Source organism: Tribolium madens, unplaced genomic scaffold (assembly GCF_015345945.1).
Source record: "Tribolium madens isolate multiple individuals breed KSU strain unplaced genomic scaffold, Tmad_KSU_1.1 Scaffold_19;HRSCAF=116;Tcas5.2_LG9, whole genome shotgun sequence".
NCBI lineage: Eukaryota > Metazoa > Arthropoda > Insecta > Coleoptera > Tenebrionidae > Tribolium > Tribolium madens.
In genome coordinates this window covers 12,679,985-12,692,181 of record NW_025400983.1, presented here as the reverse complement: position 1 = coordinate 12,692,181, position 12,197 = coordinate 12,679,985, and positions in this window count along the sequence as shown.

Genomic DNA, 12,197 nt, shown 5'->3' with positions numbered 1-12,197 from the left:
ACAATTCAACATCTCATCTCTTCCTGTCAAGTGTTGACTGCATCAGATTATAAAGTTAGGCATGATAATGTGGCCAAAATAATTCATTCTCAGTTAGCTTTTAATTCTGACCTAATTCAAAATAAATCACCTTACTATAAATATAAACCAGATTTGATTCTAGAAAATAATAATTACAAACTCTATTGGGACAGAACAGTTTTAACTAGTTTGAATATAACTGCTAATAGACCAGATATTATTCTTATTTCTAAAACTGAAAAACATGCATTTTTAATTGATATTGCAGTTCCAAACACTCASAATATCCAGAAGACTTATCAAACAAAAATTTCTAAATACATGATCCTTGCTAATGAAATTAAAAACATGTGGAACATGAAAAAGGTCAAAATAGTACCGATAATCATTTCCGCAATTGGAGTAGTACCAAACAATTTAAAACTTAATCTTGAACTTTTAAAATTAAATTCAAATTTAATTATTGAGATTCAAAAAGCAGTCCTCTTAAAAACTTGTAATTATGTTAGGAAATGTCTCAATATTAACGAAATTCATAATAACATAAATAATAATTTAATTAATAGTAATTCATTAAGTTGCGAGGCGGAAGATCTGTAGTGACGCTAGATTGGGAAATTTAGGGGGTTTTTCTTACATTAATCTCATTTCAAACAATTCATCAACATCATTACTTTATAGCAATATCCGTAATGGTGAATCTTGCCTGACTGCAGGTCTAAACCGCCGGGTCAGTGGAGTGTAAAGGTTGTGGAAATTATTTGTCAGGGAATTATGTCTTGCATAACCGTCTGTCAAATGGTTTCTACTTCTTTTGCCGGGTCAAATAATAAAGCTGCATTATTGAATTGTAAGTACAAGTAAATACAACTCGGGAGGCGAAGTCTAGCAACAGCTATTCATACTTAACCCCCTAAACAAAACAAAAAAAAAAAAGAAAAATGAAAAATTGCATTACAGTTTAACTAAAATTATGAAAAACTACTTAAGTATAACAGAAATTAAAACAATAAGAAAATAACAAAAAGCAAAAGTAAAAAACTACAAGTTCAAAAATGTATGTTTATCATTTTGCGAAAATTGTTCACTGAAAGTTTTTCTTTAAACAATGAGAAGAATTATATTACTTTATTGAATTGTAAGATAGAGAGAGATCTTTTAAATATTACTTTTTTAAACTTTGGTAATAATAATAAATATTTGTTGAAAAAAGATATTATTGTAAATTTTGTTATTCGATATGATTCTTCTGTTAAGATGCACAACCTGTTTAGGTATAAAATGTTGTCTGTCATTTTATTACGGTAAAATGAAATAAAAAAGTATTGGCATGTGTGCTGCGCTTGCTCTAATTGCCGCACATTTATTTTATTACTTTAAAGAAAAAGTTTTTAGTGCAATGGAATTATAAGATTTTCCTAAGATCGCTCGAACGCGTAATGAAATTTTCCTCGCCATAAAATTTATTGTCAATATAACAAGGTATAAGAAGGTAAACACTGCCTGAAGGTGTGCTTATGAATTTAGATAGCTTTTACGGTTTTGGCCCGAAGCTTAGTACAGAAAAGTCTATTGAAATGACTGGCGTTAAAGAAACTCTTAATTCGCTCATAAAAAAAGTTACAACAGAGGCGTGTGAATGAAAAGAAATTGGAAATTATATGAAAGCGTCCAACTTTTTCCTTAGACTGAAAAGGGGAAAAAATTAATGTCCGTTAGGCGTTCTAATCCGATAAATCAAAATCCAATTCGATATCTATTCCGCCCTTCCACATATATCTTTGTGTGATGGTCCGGATACACCCCGTCGGTTTTCACTTCTCACTAGAAGCGTATACACTATAAAGGGGGACGGTGTTCAATTCATTCCACCACATAAAGTAAAAATTTACTGACGGTCACTTTTTCACATGGACGCCCACGAAAAGGTCAAGTTTATTAAGAAGCGATGAGCCCAAGCTGATCGGACTCGAAATATTGCCAGCTTCCGCCGAGCTTTCGATGTTATCAAAGGATATTTATATTTGGAACAACTTAGATTCATTTTAAGTGGTGTTTCTAACCCAGTTCTATTTTAAGCAGAAATAAAAAGAAAACAATTTTTAACCACAATTAAATTAAGCTAAAGAATAGAGATATATGAATAAAACAGACTTTCTTCTTAAACAAAATTTTTAACTTACAATTTTTTTTATTTAAATTGGTTAATTAATTTTTTGGTTACTAAAACGTATATTTCAGCCAACTTTTAAAAAAATAGATTAGGTACTGAAATCCTGTTTTATTAATAAACCAAGAAATAGAAATATTTTTGTAAAAATATCTTTTTTTAATTAAAGTCCATTTTTTAGTTTCTGGTGGGGAAAGTGCGAATCAAGAACACGATATAACCTCCGTCTATTTTTGACATTTGACAGCTTCTGACATTTTGATACTAAAGTCAAAAATTAAAGTTTCTTTCTGATGGCATTAGGTTTTTATAGGGCTTGAATTACGATTGTTATGATGATATAGTGGGTATAAATATTAGACTCAAAACAGTTTTTCTATTAATAATGAAATTATAAATGAGCTGCTTGACGGCAAGATACACTTTTGACGTATGTACGTCACTAGCCCTGCGTTATTTTAATCGCATTTGTTAAAATGAGATAAATAGTGGACCAACCTTACACAAATACGAAGTGACAGAGCAACGAGGCTGTTTACAAATGTTGAAAAGAGATAGTCTTTTGAATTATTAATTGATCCACATGCTTATAATAAAAAACGGACCGTACCTATTTCTATAACGGTTGCGATAAATATACAAAAATTTGAATCCCCGATAATTTTTTCGAACTGATTAATAAAATTTTGCGATTTTTCACGTTGCAATATTTTTGTTATTCTTTGTCGGATTTCGACGACTTTTTATTCGGTTTAAAAAACGAACTTTACAGAACATTCTAATTTAATTCAATAACATTTCTAGTTTTGTCTTGTAAATGTTGTACCTAAAAAAACAAGAGCACTGTTTTTTACTTTTTTTATACTGAGCAGTAGTGTGCAACAGAGACAAAATTAAGTTTTTACTTATTTCGGATTATTGAAGTTCTTTTCTGAATGAGGACCAATTTGTTTTAATTTTTTCTTCTGGTACTCCAGAGATACAAAGCATTGAAAAAGACGTTGCTTTTCTAATGTTACTAAATATTCGTTCAGAAAGTAGGCTACATAAAAAAGTAGTTAAACCAAAATTCATTGCTTATGTCACCAAAAGAGCACAATTACGTCTTATTGGAAGCTTCCATGCGCGTATTTTGACGTTTTGGCACATTTGGCCTACTTAATACGAACATTTATTAAAATTGGAAATGTATTACTTTTTTTTAAGTTTATATCTCTCATGTCTCAAGAATTAAAATTTTGAGAAATGTGGTACATAATTCAGAAAAGAATGGGCAATAATCTGAAATCAGTAAAAACTTAAGTTTGTCTCTGTGGCACACCACAGCTTAGTATAAAAATAAGTAAAAAAACAGTACCTTCGTTTTTTGAATACCACATTTAGAAGACACAACAAGAAATGTTATTGAATTAAATTATAATAATCTACAAAGTTTTTTTTAAGTCCAACAAAAATTCGTCGAAATCCGACAAGAATAACAAAAATATTACAATGTGAAAAATCGCAAAATCTTAGTTGTCCGATTAATTTTGGTGACCAGTTATAATTCCCTCGGAGGAAGAAGAAGATCCCCACTGCTGTCACTTTTTACGATGTCTGTATGAAAGAGTGGAGCGTCTTGGCTTAAAATTTGTCAGTAGGGTTTAGTTGTAAAACTAAATTAAATGTTTCTGACCTATTTCACCTCAAAAAACGCAATTGCGACGTTGATGTCAGGGTGGCGATGGCTATGGCACAGGTAATACGATTAAAAATTATGTATAATCCATTTCATTTAAATTGGCATAACAGTAGGCCATGATTGTGTAAACTGCGCTTTAAATGTGAAAAAGGCTTTACAATTAAGGAACTAAATTTGTCACTAAAAAAAGTGAGGTTAAGATGGTTAAAATTTTATTTTTAAAGAACCCTCTTTCAAAGGTTTTCAGAGAGAGTTTTTTTCCATAAAAAGTTTCATCCCTTTGTAGGTGTAGTTTTGACACCAAAAACATACACTATTTGCTTTGGAGAAAATATAGACTTTCGTTGATAACAAATGGCTTCCTGAAATTTCAAAATACGTTTCATTCACACCGGAGAAGAGACACAATTTGTTTTCCGTGAAAGTTGCAGCCAAAAGGGGTTTGGATTTTTTCATTAAAAATGTAGGACAAAATTGTAAATTTTTAAACAATGGTAAAGTTGTTGCGATCGGAGTGGAAATCTGTACAAAATGAAGCCTCGCGTACCGAAGCTTGAAAAATCGTGTTTTGCCGTGGATAAATTCAAATTCAAATTGGTATATTTGATTCCATTCCACCTAAAATGCCTAAAACAGGAACAACAAAAAGAAATTGATTATATTTTCAAACATACCTTAGCGTGTACCTTAAATCTGGGGTTCTGAAGAGAACTACTTTTGATTATAATTTGAAAAAATAGTGGGAATAACGAACAAGCAACGAAAACAGTGAAAAAACGAATACAAATGTCAGTCATGTCAGTTCAATAAACCATGTAGGTAAGTAATCAAAGAAAAACAAAAACCCCAGTAGCTATTATATCAGGGACATGCGCAGGGCTACAAACTTAAATAGGAAATTCCATAGCCACCTATTATGCCAATTTCAATGAAATCTACTTTACCTACTGTAATTAGAGAGATATCATACAATAAATCACAAGAATGAGAAAAATTATGTGAAAACAGCAAACGCAGAAATAAGAGGGTTTGACTTTTTCGGTCTTATCGACGAAATAAACTCTACGATAAAAAGAGCTACTAAACACAAGAGCACATCTTTTTCTTATGTATGTATGTACATACATATCATTGCATTTTAGGTATGGTTGGTATATGTTTACGTTTACAATAATCTTAATTATGTTTGTGACAAGATACATTGCAATTACACCATAGTTAAGCGTTTGCTATAAAATAGTTTTAAAAGCTTTAGAAAAATTGAAATATTTATGCAAACAAGACTTTGTTCGAAAATTGGTTCTTTCATTCAAAGTGAAACATTTTATACAAATCATTTTATTATAAATTTATCCCTGGAAATTTACTTCAGTTAGGACAATCAGCGTTGCCAAATTTGTTATAAAAGAATTCAATTAGTGAAGTTAGTAAATGAATTTAACTGAAATATAAATTTAAATTTCTATTCGTAATAAAATTTTAATTTTCATACATATGAAAACATTCATTGCTGGTGGCAAATTCGTATACTTATTTGAATACAATTGCTATTTAAATAAGCAAATTTGCTTATCTGTGTTTGCTACAAAGGACTTTACTAGCAAAAAGCATCATTTAATTAGTCCCAGAAAAATATGAAATATAATGAATGTGTAATTAAAATGTAGCTTTATAGGTTTATTACAGTCTCCCCCTGCTGCGAAATGTGGCAATAGCGTGGTCAAATTAAACTACATGGTATTACTAAAGAAAAACAGAAAATTAACAGTAAATGTTGTGTTTGATAAGAGAAATGAAACAGAAAGATAATGTCATTTATGATAAAACCGGCGTGCTATTTATCGGTGGTGCGGAAAACTGTTTGATTGTCCATGTTGTCAAAATTAGTATTTTTTGTCATGCAAGAATAAAATGCACGTTCCATAAAATTCTGCTTCTTTGTCCACAATTTGAATAAAGCAAAAGGTAATGAGTGGCACGAGGTCCTCCGAACCAATATGTTCCGAAACTAGAGACTGTTATTTGCCTTCACAGGCGGGTAACTATGGCAGCCATCAAACCGGGACGCCGTAAATATAAAAAAGAAAAAATATTACACATATACATACACACGGCGAACTGAAAAATCCACACACAATGGCCTAATATTCGCACGGTGCACCTTTGTCGCACTCCGCAGAATCGGCGTGTGTTAGAGAGAGACGTGGACGTAAGTCACTTCTGGTTGTTGGTGTTAATTTCAGTCATTATCTGACGATCTTTAGACTTGACTAACTTGCGCGAGAGAAAGAAAAATTATGTAGATCCATCCGTTCAAGTGAGTTTTCAGGATAATGGTCATTGTTGGTTGGGGAAAACTCGACAGGACTAATTTCGAATGCATATGCATGCGAGCAACATATTAATTTATACACTCATTAGCATATTCGTATCCGTTAGACTTTTTTCAACATATGCCGGCTACAGTGGTTAATTATGACACGTGAAAAACACTTGTCCACGACAAACTATTGGACGATATTGTATGTATGTACAACCTCATCCGATACTGTTTAAATTTTCTCTTTGTCCTTTCGTGAACGTGAATGGTTTCTTTTACATTTAACTCGCCAAGTCACGAAACGGTAATAGAAAAATTGACCATTGGTTATATACGTAGTTGTATAAATATGATTTATTTATTGGTACGGGTTTTTAATTGGTGCGCTGGTTGAAAATTTATGATTTGTTACATATTAATAATACTAGCTTTAATTACTTCCATATATCTGCCCTAACTAGCAAAATATACGATGTGTTTCAATAAATACATTTACATCGATCCCTTGACGGTAATTTTCTAATGTATACTGTTTGCACTGTGAAAACTGATTGGAATACACAAGGTTTTTATTTTTTCATACCGGAAGTAAAATTCTCATGTGATATATTTATTGTTGCTTTTTTGTTTTAAAGTACTTTATGTTTCCTCTTGAGTGCAAAGTAACAAGTTATTATCTGTGAGAATTCATTATTATGTCTAGGTATTAAGTCATTTATTTTTAAATACCATCTATATCATATTTATCACACATTTTATCTACATTTCCTCGCATGCTAGTATAAGATTGTCTTATTGTTATCATTGAGTGTTGTAGGCCACAAATAATATACCTAATAAGTATCTAGAAAGAGCAATTTTTAATTTTTACTTAATACTGTACCATAAGTATTGTACTGTGTCTTCAATTTAATCTCTGATCAACTACTCGGACAGATTTATTACCACCTAGGATTTGGACTTTTAGGAAAATTACGTTTTTCATGTTGTTTGCCACATTTATGGCAACCTATTCACGAATCCTAGGGAGTAATTTCTTGTTGATAAGGGACAATAGAATAAAATTGGCTACATGAATAAATAAATGTACACGATTTAAAAACAAATTTCTGAATTATATCTTGATTGATGTATTAGGTAGGTATTTAAAGACACGACATAATAATACATTAGCAAATATTTTTTATATATATATTTTATATAGATGAAGCAATATTTGCACCTCAAAAACGTCCTCTAAAATGATGTTAATTTTTATAAAAACTCGTGTCCTATCTCAACTGATAAGAATTTTACAGCCCTTGGAATTTGGGTATGGGAAATTTGTTTTTTTTTTTTAATAACTTTGGAACCATTTGACCAAATATTATAAAATTTGGAATAATTATTTGCGAGAACATACTTTTTAAACTGGTACGAAAATCACTCATCACGAAAACCGACCAAAAAATGAAAAAACACAGAAAACGTGACCTGCAATTGCTGTAACCGGAAATTGAGTAGATGTATTCGGTTTTTGTGATTATTAATTTAAAAGATATGTTCTCGCAAGTAACTATTCAGAATTTTATAATATTTGGTCAAATGGTTTCAAAGTTATTACAATAAAACAAATTTCTATACCCAAATGGCAAGGGCTGTAAAATTCTTATCAGTAGAGATAGAACACAATTAACATCATTTTATAGCTTATTTTTGAGGTTCAAATATTGCTTCATATTTATGAATAACTCTGTAGAAGAAGAAAAATGAAATACTACTACTCTCGTAAATAGATAATACATTGTCACAAAGTCGATACCTACTTTAAAAAATAAAACAATCATGTTACACGCTTTTTGAAACTCATCAGAGAACAAATAAATATTTTTAAAATACTCTAAGGAATCATTTTTTGCTAAACACCTTGAGTTAATTTTGGAAACTTTCACTTACCTATCGGTAAAATATCTACATCCGTTAAGACTCTTAAAAAAAGTGCATGTAGGGGAAGGTAGTCTAAATTGTACCGGTGCCGATGCTTAAATTGTACCATTGCAAAATTCTGAAGAACAAGTGCTTATGCGGTCTTGAGAGGTTGTAATGAACACTGATTGAGACTCTGGAGAGTAATTTGACAGTGTAATAACAAATTCAGAGCTGTAAATAGAGGTTTCAGTGTTACCGAGAAAGAAAAAATACTGATTTATAATGTAAGTGGGCTTCTATTTTTTGTAAAGGGTTTTTAAATAATGTAATTGGTCTATTAGTTACAGTAGTTTAGTGTCCTCTTACGCAAAGAAAATCATTTTTGATCATTTACTTCGGCTCTGTAATCTTATTTTTGTCAGTTTTATAAATTATAGGACTGTTTGGATTCACAAATATTGTACCCGTACCTACAATTTACGATACTTATAATTTTTCTTTCTTGTAGAATGTATCTTAAAACTAAGTATTTAAAATAGACCTAAGAAGATATAAGATAAGTTATACCAGCATACAAAATTGGCAGTTATAGTCTAAGATATAGACAACATTCCTATAATGACTTTCAAAAAACTTTTAGTGATTTCCTATCAAGATCTAGAGATTCTCTACCTATAGAGAATCAACTTTGACAAAGCTATGGGTGAAAGCACTTTTTCAGATTAATGACAAAATTAGCCGCCAAGACGTGTGGTTGTATGGTTTTATGAGACACCACCAGAAATTTCGCAGGAACAACCAGAGTCAATATCTTTAAGTAGGAGATTTTTGTTAAACAACTTATACTTAGTATGGAACAACTTATTAGGATACCAAATGGTACAATTTAATTAACAGTTTGTCAAAATTGTACCACTTGTAAGACCTCTATTTTTTAGATTATTTTTACAGAAATTGTTTTTTAAAATTAACAAAATAGTACACTATTAGGAGTAAATTGTTTATTCCAAATAACATACAAGGTGATTCTTTTAGGGCCTATATTAGATAGAAACTTTTTAACTTCTAATGCAGATAGAAATTTGAAATTTTGTACACAACTCAAATCGACCAGTCTAAGTTCAATTAAATTATTTTCAAAATGACTGAACTTCCGGAACTACGAGAAATTGGCGCCCATTTTAAAATTTTAAATGGTAACCACTTATTTTTATTGCATTTTTGAAATCTCCTCTCCAAATTGAGTAAAATGCACCTAGTTGTTAGTACTTATCTGTCATAGTTTTAGACATATGTCCATTTTTTGTTCAAAATTTGCATTTGCATAGGTTCATTAAAAACATCACAGCTCTTGAACCATTTGCGATAAGTGAATAATTTTTCTTGCATTCGATAACCAAGGATTCGAAGAGTTTCCTAAAATTTTCAAAATTGTCAACTGTCAAATTGCAAAGCTTATATGATTTTTTGAAAATGATATTTAACAATCAGCGATAACCTTTGGTTATCGAATGCAAAAAAAAATATTCACTTATCGCAAAGGGTTCAAGAGCTGTGATGTTTTGAATGAACCTCTGCAAGTGAAAATTTTGACCAAAAAATTAACATATGTCAAAAACTATGGGTACCATTTAAAATTTCAAAGTTGGCGCCAATTTCTGGTAGTTCCGGAAGTTCAGCCATTTTGAAAATAATTTAGTTGAACTCAGACTGGTTGATTTGGGTTGGGCATAAAATTTCAAATTCCTATCTGCATTAGAAGTTAAAAAGTTTCTAATGTAGGCCTTAAAAGAATCACCTTGTATAGGTACTGTTTAAAGAGTAACACTACGAGTAACAAAATAATCAAGACACTTTGCAATAAAATTATAACAAATGTCATGGCGTCAGTGTTGGAATTTGTACAATGTTGTACCTCTCCAAAAATTGCTGAAGCTGCAAAATAGACAAGATCACTGATGGTAAATGTCATAGTAGGTATATTATGGTAAAAAAATGTTTAAGCTCAAAAATATGATTTTTACTCCAAGGCTGAAAGATTTACTTGTGACATTTAGTCATAAAAGTGGTCACTTTTTGACGTTTGTGAATAAATTATATTTTTCAGGATAACATCTCCAAAATGTAAGTATAAATTACCTCCAGAAGCTATTAACTCTTTATTTGATTTAACTTTTCTCTTAATATTTTTTTATATGTATTTTTTAATATTTTACAAGTAAATTTACCTACTATTATTATTAACTTATTATTTTTGACTTATTAACAGTACAAAGAAGTCGCTAATCAATAAGTCGGTACTAAAAGACAGGCGATAATTCAGTCATCAATTATATCAAGTCTTTATTATGCTTGATAAAGTTTATAAGAACTTTCAGTTCTCGTGCAGCTCTAGACTTTTTTGCAGAAGATTTTTTATATGGAGGATTTTTTATTTGTACCTATATTTTTTATGGGTAGTAATAAAGCGATCAGTAAATAGGTAATTCAATTTTGATCAGTATAAAATGATAAATGATTTAGTATTTAATTAATTTTTGCACAGTAAAAAAATTAAAACTAATCATTATAATATAATATTCATATTTTGCATAGTAAAAATAATAAATGCTAAGTAAAGCACGCACAGTAATTTATTGTAATTTGTTCAGTAAAAAAATCCAATTTGCACAGTAAAAATAATAAACGCTTAGTAAAACAACATAAAATTTAAAGAATTTTCAGTCTTGGTTACATAACAATGTATGACCTCTGCGCAAGAATGTTATTTATTATTTTTACTTATTTTTATATTACTGAATATTTATTATTAGCAAAGGCCCCTACGCAAGAATGATTTTAGCAAGGACTGGAAACTGTGCACAAATGGTAATCAGTCTAATCAGCGTACGCCACTCTTTGCACTGCTGTGCACAGTCGTGACACCACAGTCTTGTTTTTGAACGCTTTGCGATATTCCGATTTTGCTCGGAAACATTTTGTTTGTAAATCTGTGAATATTAAATTAATTAATTTTGCTAGACATTCATTCATTGTCTTTACTGGGCATTTAGTATTTTTACTAATCAAAAATACTTGTCGTTTAATAAATAATATACTGTGCACTTAATTTGTTTCCTATTTTTATATGCAGTGATGCTTTTGGCATGAATATATATGTTTTCATAGATTTCTTTCTGGACTGCCCTCGTAATTGAATTTTGAATTTTAGTAGATTTAACGAACGAGTTTAACGTCGGTAGCTAGTCTTGTGAACTCGTTAATTGTTGAAATTTTTAGTCGCCGATATCATATAACGAACTAGTTTTTTAAATTTACCATTATGTATAGTGTATATTTCAAGGAAATTTTAGTTTAGTGAAAATTTAGGGAAACAAAGAAATCAGCAGTTAAAATGTAAAAACATTAGAAGGTTTTTTTAAAAAGAAATTTGCGCAGTTGCTACAACTTAACTGTCTAATTAAGTATGACATTTAATTTTATCATAAAAATATGTACTTTTCTTTTGCCGTCACCGATTCAATTAAAATGCGATAAAATCAGTTGAGGTTTAGTAATAGTCAAAATTTCAAAGATCCTCATTTGATTTAATTAACTAAACATATGTTTGACGAATCTCTTATAAATCATCTTTAATTATCATCTAATCCCAAGCTTAGAAAATCTCAGTCACAGTGTCACCTTATAAGAAGTATACAAGCTAAAATCGAATAATTTAAATAAGACGAATCGGCTTCAGTGGCCGTCCGGCATCTGCTAATCCAAAATCTGTGACGAATCCTCGGATAAAAAGTAATAGGACATTAAACGCTCCATCATTGTATTAATTTACTTAAGGCCGGTCCGCACTGGCCCAAGTCGCCCGTGGTGCGGCTGATGGTTTGATTAGCAGCGCTATAATACACCATGTAACGCTGTTCAATCGATTCCGAAGTGAACATTGTAATTTCATGGCTGTCACGGAACGCGACCCGCCTGATGGGTCCGCACAATACACGTCCATCAGCCGCCATCCTGTTATAAACTTATTAGCTATTCTATTTATGCCATCATTGCACACACCACATACAAGGTGAACACCAAGAAAGTACCGCTCA